Source organism: Alexandromys fortis, unplaced genomic scaffold, assembly GCF_014885135.2.
Source record: "Alexandromys fortis isolate MF-2015 unplaced genomic scaffold, M_Fortis_MF-2015_v1.1 scaffold_18, whole genome shotgun sequence".
Classification (NCBI taxonomy): domain Eukaryota; kingdom Metazoa; phylum Chordata; class Mammalia; order Rodentia; family Cricetidae; genus Alexandromys; species Alexandromys fortis.
This window is the reverse complement of record NW_026067897.1, coordinates 4,312,564-4,337,824: the sequence shown is the minus strand read 5'-3', so window position 1 is coordinate 4,337,824 and position 25,261 is coordinate 4,312,564. Positions and strand designations below refer to the sequence as shown.

At 38.3% G+C, this 25,261-nt stretch overlaps 1 protein-coding gene across 3 annotated transcripts in view; it reads left to right on the top strand.

Annotated features, from left to right (window-relative positions):
* The first annotated feature begins 3,060 nt into the window (after positions 1 to 3,060).
* Triqk (triple QxxK/R motif containing) overlaps positions 3,061 to 25,261 on the top strand; it is a 54,438-nt gene continuing 32,237 nt past the window's right edge. The window contains exons 1-2 of one of the 3 annotated variants that reach the window (XM_050119160.1): positions 3,077 to 3,167; positions 11,216 to 11,367. The gene's annotated coding sequence lies outside the window, so the exon portion shown is untranslated. Of the gene's footprint in view, positions 3,168 to 5,143; positions 5,303 to 11,215; positions 11,368 to 25,261 lie in introns of all 3 variants that reach the window. The other 2 variants (XM_050119170.1, XM_050119151.1) reach the window with 2 other exon arrangements.

Here is a 25,261-nt window from a genome sequence, read left to right as displayed (position 1 = left end):
GGGTAGTGCTTTTCCAGGTTCCCCCAGGTAGGTGCAGAGAGGCTATGGTGAAAGGGAGACAGGCATCTGCAGGTGGCTACAGACCTCGGCGCTGCCGTGATGTTGTACTGGCTACGGAAGTACACAAAGCACAAGAGCAAGGGGGCCCTGGGGAAAGAAAGCCACTGAGGACTTTGTTTGGTGTCCTTTCCTGTCTCTCCTTCTTCCCTCCAAACCCTCCCAGATACTCCAAATTTCAAGTTGGAGCTATATACATATATCCTCTTTTTCTTTGATCATTATTGTTATCTACATATGTATGTATGTAACATGCACAAATATATAAAAATATAATTTGCTAAGTCTGTTTTTGTGGCCTGTGTATATACGGATTCAAGGCTGAGCCCTCTGTATTAGATTCCCAATAAAGGGGTTCATTCCTGGGAGAGGCCGATAAGGTCAACTCTACTGTATCATCACGCTCACCTGTGTGCTGCCATGTTCCCAGCCATGATGATAATCGACTAAGCCTCTGAAAGTGTAAGCCTGTTCCAATACTTTTTTTTTTAAATAAGAGTTGCTATGGTCATGTTGCCTCCATGACAACAGGACACTAACTACGACCCTGACCTAGAAACTGCAGCAATTCTTCTGCCTCAGCCTCCCAAACGCTGGGAACGTGAGTGTGTACCATCACACTGTCTTTTGGTTTATTTATTGTCTGTCTTTAAAATATATTTATCTATTTATTTGGTACTTTGTCAGGTATGTTAGGTCTTCCATAGATGTGTGTGTGTTCTTTCAATATATCTTATGTCTACGCAAGAATCACAAGCATTGGAGTAGAAATATCAAATGCAAAATAAATAAGGTCTACACAGAAGTTCTTCTACTATGAATATAGGAAACATTAAGTTGGCTGGGGACGGTCCTTTTAGCTTAATTGGTTTTAAAGACTAGAGTAAAGCTACTTTGTAGTAGTTACTAAACACTGTAGCATGGCCAGTGCCAGTTCATACAGCAGTAAATGCTTACACAAAAAGGAACTTAACCAAGCCCAGCTCATAAGGATACCTAGTTAGAAATTCCAGTGGCAGAGACTTATCATTTGTTGTTCTTTGCATATGGAGCAGGGTGTTTTCTCCTGGATGTGTGACTAAATAAAAAGGTGCAGAGTTCCAGCAATCAGAATAGCTCCCTCAAACATCTGCAGCTATCCATATGCGATACATACAGCTGTGTTTATTCCAAAGATAACACATTCGCATGCACACAATACATTTACTTAAATGTATATTTTATGCATGTGAGGAATTCAAACAAAGGCTTTTTTCTATTTTAATATGCATTTGAAAAGTGACTGAAAGTCTCCATAGTTATTTAAAGATGCTGATATTCTACAGCATATTTTTCAATACACAATCATAACTCTTTCAGGCTAAAATTCATTGTAAGATTAAAGAAACTTAAACGGTGGGGTCACATACATCAAAAAAATTTTGGGGATAGTTCTATCTTTCAGAAGACTGAAAATCCAGCATTATAAAATTATCTTTTGTAATTAGAATTTGTTTTTTTTTATTCCAACAATTTTGTCACAACATGGTGGGCATTTTATTTGAAAAAGGAAGCTGTACCTTGAGGTATTTAGTTTTTGTTCTACTTTCACATCTGACAAGATACACATTTCTTGTTTTTGATTTAATAAATGATAAATAGAAGACTTCATCATTTTAAGCGCCTCCCTGATAAGAATAGTTACACCAGCCTGGCTAAGAACATTAATATAATCTCTTTTAATTGTACGGTTGCTTAGGTTTACAGAAACTGAATACCAGAAAGCAATCTAGAAGTACAGAAAATAAAAATACTTTTAGGTTTCATTCCTCAATGTGGAATCATGAGAAATTTCAGAGAAATCTGTATGTGTTTTCATTCTTTCTGTATGGTATTTTGCCTTTTACTAAAGACGTGATGGGTTAGCCAAAGGATAGCAAACTTTTGGAACAAAAATTACAATGGAAGGGATTTTATTTATTCATTGTTATTATTATATATTTTTCTTTTTTTAAATTAAAAATATATTATCCTCTCATACAATACTTTCAAACAAGCTTCCCCCCATTCCCTCTTCCCTAGATGCCCTATCCCTACATTAGCTCTTCAGAAAAGCATAGGCCTCCAAGAGACCGCAGCCAAACTAACAAAACAAGATACAGTAAGACAAGACAAGAGCTCTCATCAAGGCTGGACAAGACAACCCAAAAGAGTCAGGTGTGCTGGCTTCCACTGATGAGTCTCACAGTAGACCAAGCTAGCAGCTGTAACGTATAAGCAGAGGACTTGGTGCAAACCTTTCCTGCTTCAGTGAGTCCTACTTAGTTGATTTGGTGGGTCATGTTATCCCGGTGTCCTCTACCCCCCCCCCATTCCTACAGTTTAGAATTTAATCAGTTTACATGAGTATAAATAAAGAACATCACTGCTGACCTGTAGATTTGTGATGAAATAAACTTAACCACTTCTAGTCTGTCCCATACACTGTAGATAATAATATCTCTCAGGAGGGCTTGTCAGGATCGCAAAAATAGCATAATTAGGAAAGCGGTCAGTTGCCATATGCATTCCAAAAGGTAAAACCTCAATATTGTTTGCTCCTATTCTACAGATGTGAAAACTGAGTTCCTGGAACACGCCCACAATCATAGTCATTGGTCATGTTTCAACAATTACTTTTCCTAAATTGATTGTCCTATTAATAGCTAAAAATTAAAATAAGAATTTCCATCACCACACCCCCATCACAGCCTCTTGACTCTCAGGCACACCTTCTCACTGTTGGAAAGTTTCCTAAGAATATCCCCTGACTAGATATGGGTGTGCTTGCGTGTGAAAGGCTGGCCACTCACTAAAATAACTTTTGGTTTCGTTTTATGTTGGTTAACTCGTCCATCCTCAGCAGTCCCAAAGCCTTCTGGCTTGGAAAATGGATGGGCCTGAGAGCTCGCGCCCTCCTGCAGGCTGGCGCAGGGAAGGGCCCAGCCAATCAGAGCACAGGCTGAGCGCCGGCCCCGCCCCTCCTCCTGCGCGGCTCCTCGTCCCGCCCCCGCCTCTGAGTGACAGCAGCGTGGACTGCTGCCCGCCCGCCTGGACCCGCGGTTGGGCCGCCCCGGCTGTGCTACGCTGAGGTGTGTTTCGGCGAGGGCTGGGGGTTCGGGGTCACAGTGCGCAGGACGCGGGCCCGCGGCGGTCCCCGGCGCGGGGCCTGGGCATCGGGAGGCTCCTCCAGGAAGGCTGGGCTCCCAGCCCTGCAGGGCGGCCTCCTTCTCCAGGGGTCTCAGCCTCTGGCGCCCAGAGAGGACGGCTGGGCTGGGGCGGGTGGGCGTGGCCGCCTCGGTTGCCGAGCAACGCGGGGTGCGTCCTGCCAGCGTGTCCCGGAGCTCCTGGTCCTGAAACTCTCAGTCCCACCCACTCCTCCCCCTCGGACTTACTCTAGGTTGGGGATTTGCTCCTGGTGCTGCCCATTAACTCTAGAAGCCTTTTCTTTCCTGCTTGTAACTCTGGTTTCTACAAACCCTGCTCGCCTAGGCCTCCCTAGTCTGTGTTTTCACTCCTAGGTACTCTTTTCCTCTTTCCCTTTTATAGGAACAGAACAATCTCTGAAAACAAAACGTTTGTAGAGAAGAGTTGCTTTTTTGGTTAATGGTGGTGGTGAAATGAGGTTACTTTTACTGATGCTTCGTGAATCCCTGAACCTAAAGGAGGTTGCTGTCTATGCGGATGACTGGGAAAGGGGGCTCTGGGGTATAGCGTCTTCCACTTGACCTTAACGAACTTCTTCTGCAAGTTGCGGCTCATTACAAGAAGGGCTTTCGCCTCTGATCTTCCTTGCAGTCTACTGTGAAGCATATTAAACCTCTAAGCACCTACTATTGGATCCATATTTCATGTAACTACAAGATAGCAACACCGATAACCCCTGCAGGTTTCTCTTCCCCTTATCTTTTGACCTCTCGTGATTCAGCAGAACAAACATCCTGTAGGAAAACACAGAGGAGAAGGAAGTTGGCCTTTCCGGTTCTGTACCAGGTTTCCAGAGTAAATCTCTTCAGGAAGGGAGCATTGCTTGTTCTGCTGTTTTTACCCTGCCAGTAAGGCAAGACTAGTTTTCCTTAGGTGAGAATCCTCAGCCGTTTTTTCCTCTGTAGAGTGCTCAATCTAGTATCTACCCTAGCAGGATTAACTGATTTAAAAATATAATTAAAATAGTGATCTGTAAAAAATGATGCAAGGTGTTACTAATTACACTTTCCATTCGTTTAGCTTACTGTACTTAAAAATCCTCTTGACTTTCCTCTTATTTCTTTGGTTAGTTGAGAAATGAACATTAAGCTGATTACTCTCTCCTCTATTGGTTCAGTGTTGTTACTGCTTAGGTAGCGCCTGAAGTGTCCTGCTTGGCAATTTCTCTGCCCTTAGCAGCCTTAGTTCCCCACCTCTCAAGGATACACAGAGAAGTGGGGGTGTGGTCATGTGGGGGCTCTTGGAAAGATTAGGAAATGTTAATATCAAATCTAATCATTTCCAAACTTTTGATGTCTCCATTTTGACCATAGAAAGATGTAAGTAATCCTTTAGCTTACTTAGCAGAATGTAAAGATTACGTGGGAGCTGTATTGAGACCAACCTGTTTTGGTTTGTTTGTTTGTTAAATTTAGGGACACGATATTTCCTTTCTACCATGTCTGACCAAAGAAAACTTGGAGCAGAGATTTTTAAAACTCATTCTTCCACAGAGCCTCTTACCCCATCTAACTGTCCAAATAGAGTCATTATAGTCTGTCTCTTTTTAAATAGTAATCAACAAACAGAAACAGCCAATGTTGAATAAATGTGTTAAAGAGTAAGCTGTATTTCATCCCATATCTCATTGGTCTTGCCAATGACAGCATATTTAGGTATTTAAACAAGTAAAGAAAATTTAGTGTTATATGGCAATACTAAATTGCATTTTGAGATAAATATAATATGTGTAAAATTTCTCTGCACCAGTGTTCATTTGGACAAGAAGATTGATTATGTTTAGGTCATGGAACTGTATAATCATTGCCTGATTCTTACTTACAGCCCAAGTAAAAGGTCTTTTGTGTTTTAATTTACATAGGCAAACACATATATCATGGCTGTCTTCACTGGTAGCTGTTTTCCTGACTTTATTTTCAAATAGAAGACTTTAGATTTTGATATCACTCACAAAAGTGGACACCAGTTGTAGGCATGGATAGAGAAAGCATCAGAGGAGGAAGTTTCTATTTCTTTTGTGGTAAGTGTTGAGAGTACAAAAGAACTTGGTATTTCTTAGAACTGATCATATGAACCCTGCCTTTCTTTACTGGACTCTCAATTTTAGCAGAGAAGCTGAATCCAAGAAAGATACACTAAATACAGCATCAAGGCTTAAACATTTTCAGACCTAGTGATAGATTGTTGCTTCTTGTCTTGAGTTTGTAAACTATATGAACATTGTTGCTACGAACAAGCTGACTGGGTTAGTGCTTTTGAGGGGATAGCAAAAATGGCTAGTAGTTCCTCCTAGCCTCCCTAACTCTTTATTCCCTTTCCCAAAGACTAGACTTAATCTTTGAAAAAAATATTGAGTTTTCAGAATAGGTATGCTTACTCAGACTTACCATTTTGCATCACCCACGGTAGCTCCATCATCAAAGTGATGTCGGCTGGTGGATTACAGTCACTGATTAGATATTGCTGTCATAGTTACCTTGTTCCTGAAAAAATACCTGACTACAGCAAATAAAGGACGGGAGGGTTTATTCTGGATTAGTGTACCAGAACAAGTGAATGATGGGAAAGATGTGGAGGCGGGATCATGGGGCTGCTGGGTAATAATGCATCAACAGAAATAAACAATAAAAGATTGTGCTAACTGACTTCTTTTTATGCAATCCAAGACCCAGCCAAGGGAATGGTGCTGCCCACTCTGAGACTGGGTCCTCCCACCTTAACCTAGTGACAGTGATCTCATAGTCACGCCCAAAGGATTGTCTCCTAGACGATTCTGGGTCCTGTCAATTTGATAGTTGATATTAGCTGTCTATCACATTCCCTTATTTAACTGAGTGGAATCTGAGGTCAGCATCGTTAACCTAGTGCTCTGGTTTCTTATAATGAGTGACATTTCTTGGTCATTGGAAGTATGTAATCACATTTTACATCATTATAATGTATTTAAGGAAGCTATTCTTGACTTTCGAGACTCTGACCTTGGGTAACAGTTGAGGAATAATATCCTTTACTTACTGCAGTGCTAAGTGATCCATCTCAAAGCATCCCCCTGGGAATGTTTCTCCTTGTCAAAGCATGAAGTAAGGCAGCATTTCTACAGACTTGGTGCATATATCCTTGTTCTGATTTCAATAACTTTGGCTCTATGAAGGTTTTAAATGTACTTTTTAAGAATATAGTATTTTTGTATTCTCTCAGAACAGCCAAAATAATGCTAGTTGAAAATAGTGATATATATTTACTAACATTTGATTTCCTCAGGAAATTTCTTAATTAAACAATAGGAATCATTTAGTCCAGGAAATAATTCTTTTTCAGACCTCTGAAATATACTTAATCTTTTTTTATGATAGAAATGCCATGTGTCTAATTTGTGTGTGTATTGTAGTGAGAAAGAATTCTTTTACCTCATGCATTGAATAATTATAAAAAGATAAACATTCTGTACTCAGTGATATAACAAACCATTGCATTGAAGCACCCAGTAAGATAATTTCATAAAATAAAGTTCTTGTCAACAGTATATCTTAAATCATGGATCAAGCAAGAACAAAGTAGCTTGATGCTTTTAGAATTTCTCATAGTTCTATAGTTGCAAAAATAGCAGTCCAGTGAAATTGTAAATATAAAATTTTAGCTATGACAAAAAAATTGCTCAATCCAGAGAACACTTTGTCTTACATAAAAACGTTGTATTTAGAATAATAAATTATAAAGCTACCCATGACTAGATCCAAATTACAGATTATAGTTTATACCCTGGTTCAAGTGGGAAGCACACTGGATGAAGAGCTTTACATTGGATTCTGGTAGCACACATATTATTTATTGGGCTCTAATACATTTCTGGTCATCACGTTCCTTCTGTGCAGGAAGGGTTGGAGGTTTTGGTCTTTACTTGCCCCCATGTTAGAGCATTGCCGTGTGTTCTTCACAGTGACTCAGGGTAGCACGCGGTTTCTCTGCGCACGTCATAGCAGATGATGTACTTTCTGATGCTGTCCCTCCTCTGCTTCTTGGTGTCTCATTCTTGTTTCACTCATGTCCTTAAATCTGTTTTCCCTGAAACATATGGGAAACACTGGACTATAGAGAAGTGTCCTATAAAGGCTTTTATGTGCTTGTCCGGAAAATATAAGATTTGACAGTGAGATCAAGTGAAACAAAACACCCCATCAAATCAACGAAGTTAATGAACAACTCAGAGGCTTGCCTTAAACCAAAGAAGACGAACTGAAGGAAATCCTAGATGCTGATGAGTTCATAACGCATGGCTTCAGTGTTTAGAACCCCACCCAGAAGGAACAGGCAGTGATACAATGATAGTAGAGAGATAGCAGCAAAGATGAAAAGATGACAAGAAATGAAACATATGAGAAACATCAAGTCTTTACTTGTTGGTGCAATGATACTAGTTTGTGGTTTATAAACAAGGCAGTGTTATCATTTTATACTCCAATATTTGGGAGTTAGATATGTATTACATTGGATGGTAGTAACAAGGTTATCGGGGCTGCATTCCTTTGTGTAACCTCCAGTAGACAGTCTTGGTTTTTGTGCCTTCCCAGTCTTACAGCCACCCATATTCCTATGTATCTGACCCTCTTCTTTTATCTACTAAGACAGCAGTGTTGCACATGTCTGCCTGGTCCTTATTCCATTATGTGACAGTCTGTGTATTATGGATGGGTTTCTCTTTGCGGCTGTCAAAATGACACTGTTCTGAAGACATATGTGCATGTTTCATACAGAGATGCTTTTATTTCTCTTGAGTGTGCACTTAGGAATAGACATGTTGGTCATATGCAGTTCTATTTTTGGGTTTTTGAGAACAGTTGCAAAAGGTGGACACTTGAAAGAAATCCAACACTAGCTCATAATTGAGTATAATAGAGTATTATTTATTTAGGGGTAGCTCACAGATCACAGTCCAGAGGAGAGGCCGGACATGTGCTTTACACTGGCATATATAGTATAAGAGGCCCCCCACCACAGTTAACCCAAGTGGGTGGGTAACTTAAAGGCTACTGGCTATAGGAATTCCTACAGCATCCCCTTTTGCTTAAATAAGAAAGTTTTAAATCTAATACAAACTTACATACAATAAGAGCAAATTTCAGGTATAAAATTTAGAATTACAACAGCATAAACAATATCAAGTAAGAAACATGTGATAAATGTTTTAATAATTATCCTGTCCTAATGAATTTAAGTCTTGTATAATAAATAGCTTGGCTAAATCATGAGAGAAAGTAACTACAATTATCTAGTCTTTAACCCCTATCAAAGACCTGAGAAGGGAAATAATATTACTTGAATAAGCATGAAGTACAATCAAGCAACTTCCAAAATGTACAAAAAATGACAGAAACAACTGGCTACCAACTTTGGCTAAGGCCTAGAGTAACTGACAGACCATTTTTAGAGGCAAGAAATTTTTTGAAACCATATTACCCTATCTTGGCAAGATTTGACAGTCTTTTTTTTTTTTTTAAATCCTGCTTGTCTTGTCTGAACATTGTGCATTTTATCAATGGTCGATACATGGGCAGTTCCTTGCTCAAAGCCCAGTTTTGTCAAGAAGAAAACAAGCTCCAAGTGGAGTGTCTTTGGTGCTCAACATTCTCTCAGGAATAGATCATTGCTGCCAGGAGCAGTCGTATCTCACATCAACAGAACCCTAAGTTATTTAAATGTCATATTTTACAACTCTTTGAAGTGGTTGAGGATTACCTGTCTGTGCAGACTGATTTCTAATGCATGAGCTCACTCCTTCACTTTCCTAACCAATGCACCAGGGTTCTACTCTCCCTTCACTCTGGTCCTCTTCTGCTGTCAATGTTTATCGTTTGGTATAGTCGGCTATGCTGAGGTGAAAGGGATGTGCCATTGTTCTTAGTTTCTGTAATAAATAATGATGCTGAAGGTTTTTTGTGCTTGCTGACAATTTGAAAAACCTCTGGAAAATGTCATTTCAAATATTTGATCATTGGAAAATTAGACAAATAATTTTTTGAATTCCTAAATAGCAAGAATTCTTCGCATAATCTAAGTGTGAAGCTTTAATCCAATAGCTGATTTGTAAATGTTTTTTGTATTGTGTAGATCATCTTTGTACTGTTTTTTTGAAGTATATAATATTTTAATTATATTTAAATTTTTTGGTTACCCTGGTTTTAGTCTCTAAGAAACTATTATATAGCTCAAAATTATGAAGTTTATCTCAGATGTTTTTTTCAAGTATATTCTAATACTAGCCCTTTCCTTTAGGGCTGTGGTTTTTTGTTGTTGCTGTTGTTGTTGTCTTTATTCTGTGGTTTGAGATAAGCAGCAAACTTTATTCTGTAAGTGAACTGTGTATTTAGAGCCATTTTTTCACGGTGTAACTCTTGACTTGAATTTGTATCTGTATTTATAAAAGGCCTTCGGGCTGGATTGATGGCTCAGCAGGTAAGAGGGCTTGTAGCCTTTGCAGAGTACTGCAGAATAGTCCTCAGCTCCCATCCTGGGGTTAACTGTACCAGATTCACAGGCAACCTCGGGCAGTCTCACATGTGTGTGCTTGTCTGCATGCATACTTGTGTGTGTGTGTATGTGTGTGTGCGTGCACTCATACACCCGCCCAACCCTACACACACACAATTTAAAAGCACAAACTTTAGAAAATTTTAAGGTATTTATATTGGTATATGGAAGCTAAAATTTATATTCTCAAATATATTGTTTTTAGTTTTCAGTTAGTATTACTAGAAAGCAGTTTGAAGTCATAGAAATTTGATTCTCATGTATACAAGAGTAATATCAGTGTAAACTAGAAAAAAACTCAGAGTTTGATGCAATATATATATATATATTCAATGAACATGTATATAATTGAAAAATAAATTACATATATATGGTTATTTTTCATATTACTGTTAGTAAGTGTTTAGGAACTAATATTCAGTTTAAAGCATATGATTAATTACTATAGTTTTATGAGTTAATGATAATAAAATTGAAATAGATAAAAGCAATATGAAATTAGTCTTTTACAGGCATGCATGAGTCTAGTGGTTCTCAACCTGTGGGCGTCTGCTTCTCTGATGGTCACACACTAGAAATCCCAAATATCAGATGCTTACATTGTGATTCATAACAGCAGTGAAATTACAGTTATGAATTAGCAACAAAATAATTTTACGGTTGGGGTCACCACAACATGAGGAACTGTATTAAAGTGTTGCAGTGTTAGGAAGGTTGGGAACCACTGCTCGAGAACATCAGCAGAATATCTCTCACGGTTTCTCAGATGACTTTCGCACTCTACTAGGTCAAGGAGATTCTGTGATGATTTTCTGTAAGTCTCCCAGCCATTGTTACAGGATTGTGTCTTATGAAGGTGCACTGTTTTCCAAATTCCTTGGGAAAGTTAAACCTGTTTTAAGTTGAATAGATAACAGAGAACCAGGAATCAGAGTGAAACAAAAAGAACCATAAGAAACTCTAGCCGTTCTCATCTTTTCTGTTACATTTTAATTTTTGAACTTTCTTTTGGCCATGTGCATGTATGTGTTCACATGGTCGTCATGGTTTGTGTGCGGGGGTGCATCTGAGACCCAGGGCTAATGTCAGGTGTGTTCCTCAATTATCTCCACGTTACCTAATGAGCTAGGGTTGGGCCCTGGAGCCCAGAGCTCACCCATTTGTCTCACCCAGCCTGCTTCTGGGATGTCCCTTCTCTGCTCCCCCAGCATGGAGATTTCTGCCAGGCCCCATCCTTCCTGGCATATTCCCTATCCTGGAAACCTGAACTCTACTCCTTACGTAGGCACAGCAAGTTCTTTACCAACTGAGCTCTCTCTCCAGCCCTTCAGCTTGTCTTGTTTTCAGTCAACTATGTAACTGGAAACCGTTCACTTAATTGTTCATATATTCTCATTTTAATTTACAGTAAGAAAAGTCAGCCGAGAGTGTAATTTTTGGTGACTGGAGTTGAATTTGCCAGGAAAGCAGTGCAGCCTCGGGGGCCTTGCTTCGGGAAACATCTCTTTTCTGGCCTCTGTCCAGAGTTTAGGCTTGGCAGCATCAAGGACACAGTATAAGGTGTGTTTTCTTGACTGAATGATTGGAAAAGGTGTTTTGATTTGTGGCTTGTTTCCTTTTACTTTGTTTTTCTTGGTTTGAATTTTTGCTTCTGGCACTGAACATGGGTTATGAACATGACTTTTTGTTAGAGAGGGCACAATTATAATGAGAAAATGTTTTACATGTTTTTATGTTGTGTAATTTAAACATATTTAAGTAAATCAAGATTCATAAGCTGTGAATTTTTATCTAACTTATTTTAAAAAATAGTACTGTACTATTGTGTACTGACTTATTACCACATTTAGCATGTAGTCTCTTGATACTTGGTACATTATTATACGTTAGTAGATTGTAATATATTGGTAATTACTTATTGGTTTTAATCAATGTTGCAATGTATTAATTAGTGAACATAAAATTAGCTATCCCACATAACGCTTACTGTTCCTTAATTCACTGACACATTGCTCCAAAGGCGGTGTGGAGAGGAAACCCAGCGTGAGTTGTCCTCTTAGGCTGGCCCACACCTTTCCTTCCTCAGCCCCAAGTCAGAGGCTCTCCAGTTCTTTAGGCTGAAACCCGAGACTCTGAGATCCACAAGTCTTTCTTTATAAAACCTGTCCCCTTGTTTCCTTTCTATTCCATCTCTGTTCTTAGACCCATTTGTTTGCTCCAGCACCCCCCCCCCATTTCAGCAAACTTGAACTTGCTGTTCTGTTTCCTTAGCACTGATTAGAATGCCGCCATCTATTTGTATTAAAAGGTCCCTTTCTGGCTAGAAACCCTGCCATCAACCTATTGTTCTCTATCCCGTACTTTTAATCAGTATTTAATAAGTCCCATATTTTATACTTACCTGGCTTATTATGGTTGTCACCATCAAGAATGTAAGACATAATTGGGGTTTACTGTGAAATGTGCCACAAACCCTGCTGTGTTTGAACACTTGGTGCTTTGTTGGGAGGCTGTAGAATCTTTGGGAGTCGAGGTTTAATGGAGGAAGTCACTCAGTGGGCCATAGGGTGTGCAGGTTGGCCATGCTCCCTGCCCTGTCTGTCCTTCATGATCCATCACGTTCCTGCCCTGCGGCCAGCTGCACCGTGACATGCACCTCCCACCATGCCTGCAGGGATATGGGGGCCGGTGTCCTTATTACTGAGCCAAGATAAACCCTTCCTACTGTCGGTCTTTTCTTGTGAGGTTATTTGGCGGCAGGAAGAAAAGCAGAGAATGCAGCCTGTGATGTCTCTGTACTCAGTCTCCGCTGACTGGTGTTTGGTTACTAATAACTGAGCCATGAGTGAATTCATAATCATCTGTAAAGCGCATACTGCGAGTTAAACACTGCTAGATCATGATGAAACCAAAAGCTGTACACAGTTCTTGTCTTGATAAATACAGTTTAATAAAGAAAACATAATTACAGCAGCCATTTTTTATTTTTTACCATGGTGTGTTATAAAGACATGCAGCAAAATGCTGTATTGACCTGAATCAGAGTATGGTGTATTCAAGAAATGTTTCCTGGATAAATGATTAACAGTTAGGGTAGCCTAGAATATTAATATATTCATATATTCATGTACACAAACCCATATGTCAGTGTCTTGAGACCCTAAAAATTTATTTCTTACCGAGGCAGTATCCTAAAATGGGTTAGTGGGAAAGCTTAAGTACCCCAGCACCTGAGCAAACCCCCATGATCACCACAACCCCTGAGCAAACTCCCCACGATCACCATAGCAGTGAGAGAGAAGAACATCTCCATGATCACCTCAACACCTGAGCATACCCCTTACAATCACCACAGCAGTGAGAGAGAAGACCATCTCCATGATCACCTCAACACCTGAGCATACACCCCACGATCTTCTCAACACCTGAGCATATCCCCCACGACCACCTCAGTGAGAGAGAAGACCATCTCTATGAGAACTGAGTTTAGACTTTTACTGGTAGAAGCAAATGGTTTACTGCCAGATGAGGCCTGCTGAACACTGCCTTCTATCAGGAGACAGGATGGAGAGGAACTGAATCAGGTTATTAGCTGCCTACCTTTCTGCCATTTTGTGTGTGTGGGGTGTGTGTGTGAACTGTGTGTCTGTGGCAGGGCAAGTCGTCTTCTATGTGTGTCCTAGGGACATGCCAGGCTGTCAGGCATGATAGCAATGTGTGTCTCCACTAAGCCACCCCACTGGCTCCTCTTTTCTCCTGTTTTGATGGGAGAACATTAGATTAGTAGGTAAAGATGTATTTAAAGACCTAAAAACCCTATTCCAAGAAGAACATGAGCACAATAATCAGTTCTGTAAGTTGATAAATTCAGAGCTGCACACAGCTCAAAATAGATGGAGCACGGTTCACATGTGCATGTGTGTGCATGCCTGTGTGTGGACTGGTGGGAGTTTAAAAGGTAAAAAAAAAAATTGACAAGAGAAGAAAAACCAGACTGTACTTACAAACAAAGGGAAACATTGAACTATAACACTATAACCCCAGGGATCTTGACTAAGTTTTAGCATCCAGAGCTTCCTCTAGAAGTGCCACGAAGATGGATTTGAGGGAAGGGAGCCCAAGTTAGGGAAACAATTAGCATATGAATTTAGTGAGCAAATGAGGTTGCAGGTTGGAGATCTGCATCAAAGGAAGAAAGGAGGGGACAGAGGTGGAAAGGCTGAGACTGGGGACATCTGAGCACAGAAGATGCCTTGGTGGAGGGCAGGGTGCTCTTTGCTTTGCTACCCAAACAGAGGCACCATTGCAGACACACTGTTTCTGAAGCTGTGTCTGAACTGGCATGTATGGGAAAGAATGACTTCCGGCAAGCGTGCAACGTGAGCGATTACTACTTGGTGTTCTGTGTGTGTTCCTTTTACCAGGGGGATAAGCCCATGTGTCCAGACTAGACTGAAGGTGGCCGGGGGATTTGGAGGCACGGGAGTATAGTAACTGTGGAGTGAAATGGAACCAACAGAATAGAGGCACAGAATTGCAGCCCAGCATTTGGCATTCATGAAATCGGATTGCATGTTGACTGCAGAATTGTCTTGGAGAGATTGTTGTTCTTTACGTTGTTATGAATTCAGCAAAATTTGAAAACAGATTTCTTAAAAGAATTTGGTTTGGTTTTTGTGAGAATGACTCATGCGATAGAATTCAGCTCAGACAAGAATCTTGAGTAATTAATAATAAAACATCTTAATAAAAGAAAATTTTCAGAAACTTAAGTAATTATCTAGTACTTTCCAGAAGAATTTTCTATGTGAGGCTTTTCTTATAAGATGTCTTTGTGGTCAGTTTTAGGATTGCAACAAAGTAGAGAAAATGATACAGAGGTTGCCCATGTTTTTCCTATCCTAACACATATGCAGCCTCATCTGTGATCCCCATGGCACAGCAGAGTGGTGGGGTTCTAGCCCACGGAGTGCACAGTAGTCCATCCTCACTCCAAGTTCACAGCTCTGGTGACCTTACTGTTGGCGCCGTGAATTCTATGGGTTTTAACCTCTATGTCCCTTTGTCTCTATTTGTACAGACATATGTCCACCAGAATAGATTTGGTGCCGGGAAGTCTTCTGCATCCTCATCTCTCCTAGGGTTTACAACTCCTAGACACCTCCTTTCCTTCTGTTGTCTCCATAATTTTGCTTTTCCTGATGAATATCATATAGCTAGAGTAGCGCAATGTGGAAGACTGAAAATAAGATCTGTGTTTGCTCTTTCTGTTTCTACTTCTGAGTACTCTTTATTCTCTTCCTTAGCTCATGTATTGGCAGACAGATTGTTTTGTGTTTTTAATTTTTGGTGTTATTTATATATTTTATATTTAAGACCTCTCTGAAGTATAGCCGGAAGAGATTTTCATTCATCCTATAGGCTGTCTGTACTGCTGCTAGTTTCTTTGCTGTACAGCTTTTCAGTTTCAAAGTAAGCCTTAGGATTATTTGCTGTATAATTGGAGTCATCTTAAAGAAAGTTTGTCCTACCTCTGGATCTTGAAATGTTTTCCTCCAAAGTTTTAGGGCTTAGTGTCCTATACTGAGATCTTTGAACCACAGGAAATTTATTTTTGTGCAGGATTGGAAATAAGTATCTAATGTCTCCTGCATTTGTTTTTTTTTAACATGGCCCAATTTTTATTAAGCATAGAGAACTATATTTTGAATATCTTATTAAATATGAAAATTGTCATCCAGAAATTTTCTCAACCATTATTAGGNAGCGAGACCGGTTTTAACCCAGGCTTTTTCAGACCCAGGCCAGCTGGCCTTGGTGAGTTCCCAATAGGACATCCCCATTGTCTCAGTGTGTGGGTGCACCCCTCGCGTTCCTGAGTTCCTTGCTCGTGCTCTCTCTCCTTGTGCTCCTGAGCCGGTAGTGGTGTCTCCTGCATTTGTATATGTCCAGTTTTCCTAGTTTCATTTATTGACAAGGCTGTCTTTTGTCCTAATGTATATTTTTGACGTATTTGTCAAGAATTGCTTTGATAATTAGTTTCATTCCTTTCAGAATGACTATTATCAGTGAAATGACACATGCTTGTGAGGATGTGGTGTCAGAGGAATCTTATACACTGTTGGTGTGAGTGTAAATGAGTACACACACTGTGGAAATCAATATGACCCAGCTATATGCCTCCTGTGTACATACTCAAAGGACTGTCAGTCCTACCACAGAGACCCTTGGACATCTGTGTTGACTACTCACATATTTATATTAGCTAGTAGAACCAGTGTATACGTCTATTAACAGATATGGCAGATCTACGCAATGTGGTTTTATTGATGTATATGGAAAAACTAAATTATGACCTTTGTAGAGAAATGGACGGAACTCGCGGTTATCATGTCCACTAAAACTAGCCAAATGCAGAGAAACAAACACAACATGTTTTCTCTCATATGTAGGAGGAAGAGATGAAGGGGAGGGAGTGGGAGATCAATAAGAGCATAGTACACATGTACACGTGATAGCTATGATAAAACCCATAGTTGATGTGCTAATTAAAAATAATGAAAAGAATAACAGCTTTTCATGCAAGTTTCTTTCACCAAGCAGTTTGTTTCTGTTCAGCTGTTTTGGGCTTGGATGTATAATTTTTCTTTTGCATTTTACTCTTCTGTGAGGAAGTATCATCTTTTAAAAAATATCCTATTAATGGGTATATTGGTTGCTTCTATGTCTTAGCAATTATGTACAGGTTTTTGTGTGAATTTAAATCTCTGGCTCCTTTTGTTACCAAATGCCATGTGTGCTGATTCTATGGTAAGTGTACGAGTAAGTTTATAAAAAATGCAGTGAACACCGCAGTGAGGGTTCCTGTTGAGTAACCAGGCAAGGACTCATCCCTGGGAGAAGCCACTCTTCCTCCTCAGCAGTCGTCAGGTGCTTGTAGTTGTGGGTCGTTTTCCCCTCCCATGTCAGCACGTCTGTTGAATTACCATTGTGCAGTTCTTGTTTATGTAGCCATTTCCACGAAAACCTGTTTCCAGCAGGTTTCCTGGTGTTCTCATGGTTACACTTATCTGTGGTGTAAGAACTTTGAGGATGTAATCAAGAATTATGTTGGCTAACAAAATGGCAGCATTTTATTCTCTTCAAAGGTCCATGACCTCACTAGCCCTGCAGCATTGGCTAGGTTTCTGCTAGGCCTTCTGAGCCTCCTTTTTCCCCAGGGAAAGGTGAGTGTGCCATCTGCCCATTCACAGCCCCATGACACAGCAGGACAATCAGATGCGAGAGGGAGTCGATTCAAAGCAGGAACTCAGTTTATTACTGTGAGCATCAGCTTATATAGGTTATGTGACATCGTGTAATTGTGGGGTACCTCCAGCCAATGAGATACAGCCAAGCCCTCCCTCTGGCTTGGAGGGGCATCGACCTAGTTTTTGCTGTTTCATTCTCAGTCGGTTCCCTCAAACCCAAGCCTGGCTTCTCTCTGTCCTAAGGCCTCGAGGATCAGGCCCTGAGATAATTTTGGCCCAACAGCTATGGTTTCTTTCCTCTTGATTGGGCTTTATATCCAATTAGACAGCAGTTGGCTATCACCACGTGTGAGTGGCGCTCACCACATCTTTATGGTTATCTAATACATATCCGTCTTTATGGATATCTTCTCATACTGGTCATTGTTATGGTTCACAGTTGTTACAGCTGTTCCCTCTTCCTTTTAGACTCTCTCTACCCACTATTCAGCAGCATTTTTAGTAAAAGAAAAAGGAAAGAAACCTCTGTGCTGAGAGACGAGGACGGGCTTTCTGCACAGACAGAACGTGTATTAAAAGGAAGTCCTGCTGTATTGATGTCTTCATTTATGTGCTGTGATAGATAACATGCAAATTTTTGAAATAAACTTTGTTAATTTTGGAAAAGTAGAGGTAACAAAAGGGATTCAGAATAAAAAAATAAAATAAAAATGAAAAATAAATTCTAACCAGAGATAACTCTGACTAATATTTGAACAGTTTTGAAGGAAGCTTTATTCCTTGCTGATTTATGTAGTTTTTTTGTGGATAAAAGTTACTTTTACGAAATTCTTCTTTGTGGTCCTAGCTACTGAAGGAAGTGGAAAGACTAGGGCTGGAAACAATCCATAGGCTTTTGCTACATTCATTTTTAAATGCTGTATTTGAAAGGAATGCCCTGCTTTATGGTTTTCGTGGTGTTCCCTGTTTAGAAAGAAACAGATGGTATGAAAACTGGACTCCCTGATTTAAAGGGAATGTTGATATTTATAACCCAGCTTATCTCCAGCAAGATTTGTTTTTTGCAGCTGTTCCAGGTTGGAAAAAATATGATATTAAAGTCCTGGCTTGCTGTTCTTTCCACATTTAGGGGGGAAATTTTCAAAATGTGAAAAAGTACTGTTTAATTTTAAACATGAATGTGATGTAAACTGTGAGATTTCTGTCTAAATGTGAATTTTCTGTTTGTGTGCTGGGATATTACTCTTTTTGTTTCACTGGTCTTCTTCCTCCATATACCACATTCAAGAAATAATTTACTCATTTTGCACATATCATCAAAACATTCTAGGAAATCAGACGATTTTTAAGAGTTAGATTGTATCATTAAACACACATTTTTTTTCCACTGGGAAATTAAGTTTTTTTTCTCATTATAGTTACTTAAGATAAATATATTTATCTTTATCTTTTGCTATTTGCTTCTTTTTAATTGTAAATGGTACTGTCTATCATTTGACATAGCTTAGATACCGTTGTTTATAATTTGGTTGAGAATTAACTGCATTCTATCCTTTAAATAATACACGGAGCTATCCCAGTGGACAATACTGTCATTAAAGTCTAACTTTCCACGCCTACATATGCATATTATCTGTGAACATGGGTATGTCTGTATATATACCAATACATACATAGTATTATATAAAGAGTGGCTTTGGATTTAATAAGATATGAATATATACATTGATTATTGATGAATGTGGTACTATGCTTATCAAATGCAAGTAGACTCTACTATTTACATAGGAATTCTTTTCCTAGAATATGAAAGATTATACAAATTTTGGTTATGAAAAAAAATCATTTTTTTCTTTTAAACTTTGAAACATGAAATTTTATTTAAAAGTTTCTGTTTCTTGTTTGTCATAACTGAGTTTCACTATTCATTTGGAAATCAAGCAAATTAGGATATTACTTCAATCTACAAACTGACTACTACCAGGAGTCATAGTTCCCTATTGTTTGTCTCTTATGGTTTGATGAGTAAATCTTATAAACATGAGTCTTCAGCTGAGAAAGTGAAGACTCAGTCCTTATCTCTGTAGTCAGAGTACTTGTATGTTTTTAGTTCACCGGTGCAGACTGCTCTGTATCTTGTGTTATCCTTTCTTTGCTCTTTGTAAAATGTCCATGGTTTCCAGTGGAAAAGGAAGATTACTAATCTTGTTGAGTGTGTTGTCTATTTTTTCTGGGGTGTTCTTATTCTAGTATGATACTGTATTACTCAGATACTGTTCTTTGCTTGTACAAGTATTTATTTTGTGAGCTTAGAAAAATTTAAAAGAAATTTTCAAATTTGTGAAAACAGGTAATGATAGTTGAAGCATCTAATATTCTGTTTACTGACAGAATAATGAATCTCATAGTTCTGTGAAAGGTACATGACTTTATAAATAAAATATTGTAGATATTTTACTTCTAGTTTTGCTGTTTATGCTGGTTTGAAAGAAAATGGCCCCTAAAAGGAATGACACTATTAGAAGGTGTAACTTTTTTTTTTTTTGAGAAAGTGTGTCACTGTGGGGGCATGCTTTGAGGTCTCTTTTGTTCAACTTTCCCTCAGTGTGATTGTCAGTTGACTTCCTGTTGCCTGTAAGATGTAGCTCTCTCAGCTCCATCACCATGTCTGCATGCCACAGTGCTCCTTGTTGGGATGATAACTCTGAACCTCTGAAACTGTAAGCAAGCCACCCAATTAAATGTTTCCTTCCTAAGAGTTGGTATTGTCATTATGTCTCTTCACAGCAATGAAAACCCTAACTAAGACCTGGAGTGTTTGGGAATATCCATGGGACTCCTTTAGACAACAGCTCACTTGAATGTAGTCCCACCACTGGAAGCCTTACCTGACTACAAGAGATGGCCAGTTCAGACTCCATATCCCCCATTACTGGGAGTCCTTATTAAGGTCACCTTTATACATTCCAGGAAGGTTCTATGCACTAGGTCTCCTCACCAACCCCGAAATGTCTCCCAAGTCCTGCCATCTCTCTCCACAGTCTCTTCCCACCACTTGTTCCCATCCAGCCCCCACCCACAACAGTCTACCTACAGAATCCCAGGGAGATGAATGCATCTACTCCATACCTCCTCTTTACCCAGCCTCTCTGGATCTACAGATTGTAGCTTGATTATCATTAGTAAACAGCTAGTATCTACTTGAGAGTCCATACCATGCTTGTCTTTCTGGGACTGGGTTATCCCATGTGGCCTGAGTTTTTCTAGTTCTATTTATTTGTCTGCAGATTTTATGATGTTGTTTTTTAACAGATGAGTATTACTCCATTGTGTAGAGAAGATTCTTTTAATAAATGACAGGCTGAACAGATGCTGTGTCTCATGAAATAAATATAGAAGTATCAGCATATAAAAATATATTTAAAGCTATATTAATTTAATAATTATATTATTCAATTCAATTCAGGATACATTTGAAATTCCTGTGCTTGTAGCTTCTCATTTTTGAACATTTGTAATTGTTATTCTGTTAGTTTACTGGAGCAAATAGCAAGCCACTGATAATCTCTTTCGCAAATATCCCGTAGAGCCCAACTCAGATGTTAGACATTTACCTTCCTGGTAGATTGGATCATCACTGGCCTGGCTAGTAATGTAGATTTTCTCATATTTATTTGGAATTTTAAACTTCTCTAACTGACTCTTAGATCAAGATTTAATGTGTTGATGAGACTGGATCAGTCCCGCTAGGATAACATCTATCTTTTAGTATATTCTTCACTGTAGCTTGAGCTCCCTCATGCTATTTACACATAGCTGCAGGATTTATGCCGTACAAAGTGAGGATGAGGATGCAATTAAACTACATTGCTGTGGGACAATGGTCTGTACTCTGTCAGTTGTATTTTAATAACATGCTGATTGGCCAGTAGCCAGGCAGGAAGTTTAGGCATGGTGATCAGGTAGGAAGTAGAGGTGGGGCAATGAGAACAGGAGAATTCTGGGAAAGGAAAAAGACTCAGTGTGTAGTTGTCACCCAGAAGCAGAGGACGCAAGATGTGACTGCCTTGCCAAAAAAAGGTACCAAGCCAAATGGCTAACACAGACAAGAATAATAGGTTAATGTAAGATGTGAGAATTAATTAATAAGAAAGCTGAGCTACTAGGCCAACCAGTTTATGATTAATGTAGACCTCTGTGTTGTAGGAGGAGGGAGGGCCGCTTGTTTGTCCTGGCCGTGCAGAACCGAAATAATCACACAGAAACTGTATTAATTAAAATACTGCTTGGCCATTAGCTCTAGCTTTTTATTGGCTAACTCCTACATCTTAATTTAACCCATTTCTAGTATCTGTATATCACTGCATGCTTACCAGGAAAGATTCTGCATGTTTGACTGTGACAGCTCCATGGTGACTCCTGACTCCACCCTTCTTTCTCCCAGCATTCAGTCCAGTCCTCCCCACTTACCTAAGTTCTGTCCTATCAACAGGCCAAGGCAGTTTCTTTATTCATTAATGGTAATCACAGCACACAGAGGGGACTCCCTCATCATTGTATGTTTCTTTGGGACTGAAGGGCTGCAGGATTGTGCAGCACAGAAACCTCTGTCATCACTACATATGATGCAGTCCACTCATAGCAGCGATTTTTTAAGAAAATAATTATCTAACTTAAATTTTTAAAAATTTCCTACATGAATCCTGTGTTTACATCATTTCCACTCTTTCCACCCTCCCCTCCACTTTTCTCCTGTACCACAACGCCCACTCAAATCCAGGACTTACTTATTAATGTTTTATATATGTGTATGTATATGTGATATAGTTATATATAATATATAGCAAACATACATTGTATATACATAATGTATATTATGTATACATGTTATATTACATGTTATATGTGACAGTATTTTTTATTTCTCTATCTCTATATATAGCATGTGTTTAGGGTTAACCCTTTGGGTTGCATAATCTATCGGGTGCTCCTCCCTGGATTCTTTCTCAGTGGCTGCTCATTGCCTATAGTTCTTCAACTTTTAGTGGGAACTTGTAAGATTTCCCCATCCATATTGACATGTCAACTGGTGTCATTGTGCTGGTCTTATTTAAGCAGCCAGAATGCTGAGATTTCATGGATGTAGCTCTCTTGTCATGTCTATATGATACAGTCTTGTGTCAGACTAAGGTCCTCTGGTTGTACAATCTCTCTGTCCCCTAGTCTATGATATTCTGTGAGCTTTGGATACAGCAGAGGTTCTATAGTTGCATCAATTTGAGTTGGGTATCCTATTGCCAGTTATTCTGTACACTGTGCCCAAATGTGTGGATTTCTTTGGTAGACTCTGCTTTGTTTTGGGATAATAGAAATGGAAGCCAGTGTCTACCAATGAGCTGTATCCCTGCCCTTAGACAGTTTTTTTTTTTTTTGAGACACAATTTCTCTGATTATCACTGGATGTCCTAAAACTCACTATGTAGAGGAGGCGGGTCTCAAACTCAGAGATCAACAACCTGCATTTGCCTCCGGAGTACTGGGATTAAAGGCATGCACCATCACTGCTGGCGCTTATATCTTTTTATACTTAAACATAAATAGGCAAGAGTACCTGTTTTTCTGGTTAAGTTCTATTAACATTTAAGTAACGATAATTCCTATAAAAATCCAGTAGATGTGAACTGACTAGTGGTTTGAAGCACACAGACAGGAATAGCACTTCCAAACTTACCTCTTGGGGCTGAATCAATTTTTAAATAAAATCAAAACAAACACATTATAAGAATGAACACAATCTCTTTTAAATATTTTTAATCTTTGTTGATTATCTGTGTGAAATGGTGTTTCCTATCTTTTTATACAGCTTTTTAACTCATTGTTTTATTATCTGTGATTTGAGACTTTATACTTGTAGCATATTCTTTCTAGCTCATCATTTCTTAATCCTTTACTTTTTCTAATAGAGTTTTTCTTATGATTTTATATATGCTCATTTAAAAAGGCATTTCCCTGATATATAATATATATATACACACATATATATACACACACATATGTGTATATATGAGAGAGAGAGACTAGCTTGCATACAGCATTATAGGGTAAATATAGTAGATAAGGCATATTTTCATAAAATGAGCATTCATATAACTAAAGTCCCGATTATTTTAGCCATCGTTTTAGACATTTTACAGTTTACCATCTCCTCTCAACATGGCTGAAATTTGAAGTCATTTTGCTTTTGGATAATATATTTCAAATCTTTATATATACCATATTTCATTAACTATAATTGTATTGTTTCTGTTTTTAAAAGTAAATGCTTCCAAGAGGTCCAGCATCACTGTCAGCCAGTTCTTTGGCTTCTCCTTCAATGAAAATGTGCTGTATCTTTGATGAAATAAAAAGGTTGGAATAATAGTTGGCAACTAGGAACCAATGATGGTACAATTTCCATTGTTCTTATTCTTATATTATTTTATATGCGATCAGTCCTTTTTTCTATGACATATTTTAACAATAATTTAATTATAATTTTTAGTGTTTTTTCAATATTCAATACTGTAGTTATATTATTGATGTCATAGTACTTCTCCCTATTAACTTTTTCCATATTATTTTCCAAGTTTTATAAACTCAGTTCTCATTATTTCCTTTCTCTAGTATAATTTGGTAGCTTTTAAATGTGTAATTTGCCTCATGGTTTGTAAATATTAAATTTAATATTCCAATATGTGTGGAAACTACCACTCTGAGAAATTCTTACATTAGTGAATTGGTAATGATGATATCACATGGGACTTCCATGTAATGAATGCCTTTAATGTAACTTCTGTCCAATTGTGTGCACACTAGTTTTTTTATACTTTTGACATCTACTTACTAATAAAGTTGTTTTTAAATAAGTCACACAAAATTACAAACTTACTAAAGGCTAAGTAACCACAAAGGACATTCTGTTGGTTCACGTGAGCTATTTGTTTCCCCTTGTACTCTTAGATTGTATTTGCGTCATATCTTTCATTTGTTTCAGAAGATGTATTTTAAAACATTATATATTGGTTTATTAGACTTTTCCTACTTTGCAAAACATGTTTCTAGGCATTAAAATAATTATTCTCAGACTAGTACAAATTGTACAAAAGGATTTTTAAAGGAATATTATATGAAGAAAATTTGTCAGGTCATTTATTATTTTATTGTAAAGAAATAGCTAACCTAAGGCCTTCAACCTTCTAGTCTCTGTGCTTATATATTATTCCGTATTTGTTAAGAAACATATGATGTATGTCTTGGAAGCTATTCAAGAACATACCTTTAAATTTGTTTCAGTTTATTCTCCCTGAAGTAGTCAGGTGTAAAAGGAAATGGGAAAGGTATTATCTAGGTAGTTAGATAGCATTGATAAGAAAGGAAATGTTACAGCTGCATTTCCTGTGCCCCCAGTGTGGCTCTGCCTAACTCCTCAAGTATAGTTGTCTGAGATTTGGACACCTGGTGATTTGAAGTAGGTGAACACATGTTAATTCCCTCACTAAAAATAAATCTAGCAAGCTCAGTGTAATATAGTCTCTATATTTTTTAGTCAAAAGTATGAGAATCATGTTTTAAGATCACAGATTGTGATAAAATATATATATTTATAATTTTGCAATAAATATTTTGAAATTTAGCAATTTGATATATGTAATTACTTTATAATTTTACTTATATATACATAGTAGATAATTATTAAAGTCATAACTTCTTTTTTAAAATAGATTTCTATACAATATATTCTGACTGTAGTTTCCCCAACACCTCCCAGATCTGCCCCACCAACTCAAATCTACATCTTTTTTTGCTTTCTTTCATTACAAATCAAACAGGCATCTAAAAACAATCAAATAGGTTAAAATAAAAACAACCCTGAATAGTAAAAAACAAATAAATAAACAGAAAAAGAAAGAGCTAAAGAAATAGCAGAAGTAACACATGTAGATGTATAGACACACACTTTTCACACATAGAAATCCCCCAAGAACACAAAGTTAGAAACCATAATAGATATGCAAAAGATTTGTAGTGTAAGAAAAAATAAAGAGCCCAGACAAAGCATTATGAGAGAAAACCAACCAACTTCCAAAATTACTATTGAGTTTGTCTTGTGGTTATCACCTACTTCTGGCATGGGGCCTGGCCTTAAGTGAGACTCTGTTAGAGAA